Consider the following 2,162-nt stretch of genomic DNA (forward strand, 5'->3'; position numbering starts at 1 on the left):
ATGACATAAATCCACAATTAATTATAAAGACTTACATAAGTGAAAAGAAAGGTGTTCACTGCATCGGGGTTTATCGTGAGACGTTGACATAATGAAATTTTAATCGATTTGTTTACTTAAGGAAGAATTAATTGCATATCATATTGCAGAAAATATAGTACAACTGTAAAAGTCCCTGACTTCAGGCTCTTAGTTAAGTGGATCACTTGTGTCTCACTGTTCGAGACAATTTATATAGTTTTGGGGTTTATCAAGCCTGTGTTCAGCTTGCCACATTGACTAAAATTAAGCCATCCTTATGAGCTCTCCCAAGGGGCCTCTTTCATTTTTCTAGGAAACTGTCCATCCTTCCCACCTCCACAGCTCCTGAAGTGTCATTCTCCCATCTAATTTGGAGTAAGTTGTTATTTATGGAGTGTTCTTAATTTATGAAGTGATGAGGGGTGCCCCAGTTAGCTGGATGCCCCTGTGAAGTTCCACAGGTCAGTGGTGAAGCTGTCCGTTTACCAACTGACTTTCAACCTTCTCTAGCTGACAAAACAGGATTCATCTTCCTGCAGAGAAAATGAGCTACCCCTTCATACACATGCAGCTTGAGCATATCACACCCGAAAATCAACCACTTCCTAGAAATACAGTACGGATCTGAGTTAGTGCTCGCCACGGAAGAAACTGCATGGGCAAAGTCAGAGGACCTATTTTTATTGCACTTCACGCAGGTCATTTCCAAATCTGCTTCTCTCTGGAGAATCAAACGGTCTTTCATACACATTATAGCCTACAATAATACTCAGATTTTCTTTGCTACCAAAATGTATTCCTCACTGGAGTTCATTCTGGAATTTAGTATAAGTAACAACAAAATAGACACGAAATAGCTTAAAAGAGTCTTTCTCCAGGAGAACAGAGTCCTAAAATTGAAATGAGTAATTATATAAATTATTATTTGAGCAAAGTTTTATTGAAACCTCCAAACCCACCCACCATTGTATCAGACAGAGTTTTCTCAAGAGTCCAAGACTGCATAACAAACACCGAGTGCTTAACAGATGCCAGGCCCTGGTGTAAGTGCCTCATGTGGGTTACTTCCTTTTTAGCCCATACGGCAATTTGATGAGTTAGATGTTGTTATTATCCGAATTATAAAGAAGGAGAAACTGAGCCTTGAAGAGTCAAATAATACTCTGGTGTTACAACTGCCAGGAAGTGGTGTAATCCATTCATCGTTTTTTAAAATTTTCTGTATTTGATGATGGCTGGGGCTTTGCGAACCCCAGGAAGGGTGGGACTGGCCCTCCCAGGGTTAGTTGGCTCCTAGACATAGCAAACCACCTGCCTTCGAGTGAACCTTTGATATGAACACCAACCAATCCAGAGCACACCTGCCCCCTCAATCACCACCGTTATCAAATTCTCGCACTCCAAGCCATTATTCCTCTTCCTTTAAGTCACCCCAAGGCCAGGTACTGGACAGCCTGGGACCAGCCCTTTTGGCCAGAGCCTGCCAACATTCTTCAGACTCTCCAATTCTAAATCCGCTCAGCTGCTTACGCTGCCTCACCCCTTTCTTTCTGCTGAAACGATAATAAAGGCTCTGGTCTGTGCTCTCCCCATTCTCCATCTGCCTCCTGACTGACCTTGGTGCTTTCCCATGTTGTCCTGCAAACCACGGCACCTGTTCCCTCCCTCCTCCTGGGAACTGTGGGTGACAAACCATCTTTTCAAAGGCAACTGTCTCCGACGAGTTGAACTCATCATACCTGAATGCAGACAAATTCCTAGGTACATTAGAAGACGGGTACCCAGGGTTGAGCCAAAGTCCTTTGACTGCACAAATTTCCCCCAACCCCCCTTTCAAACCCAAGGGCCACCTTCTTCTTCTTCTTCCTCTTTACTTTTAATTTTGAAGTAATAAAAGCTTCACAGGAAGTCACAAAGAATGTACAGGGAGGTCTCAAGTATCCTTCAGCCAGCCTCCTCCAATATCTATACCTCCTAAAACTAGAGTTCAGTATCACAAGCACAGCCCACAGAACCTGTTTAGACTTCACTATTTACATACACTCGTGTGTGTGTGTGTGTGTGTGTGTGTGTGTGTGTGTGTGTGTAGCTCTGCGCAATTTTACCACATCTGTAGCTTCTCTAAGCAACACCACGATCAA

This window comes from Aethalodelphis obliquidens, unplaced genomic scaffold, assembly GCF_003676395.1.
Source record: "Aethalodelphis obliquidens isolate GAN/ISIS:26980383/991018 unplaced genomic scaffold, ASM367639v1 scaffold44, whole genome shotgun sequence".
NCBI classification, from domain to species: Eukaryota; Metazoa; Chordata; class Mammalia; order Artiodactyla; family Delphinidae; genus Aethalodelphis; species Aethalodelphis obliquidens.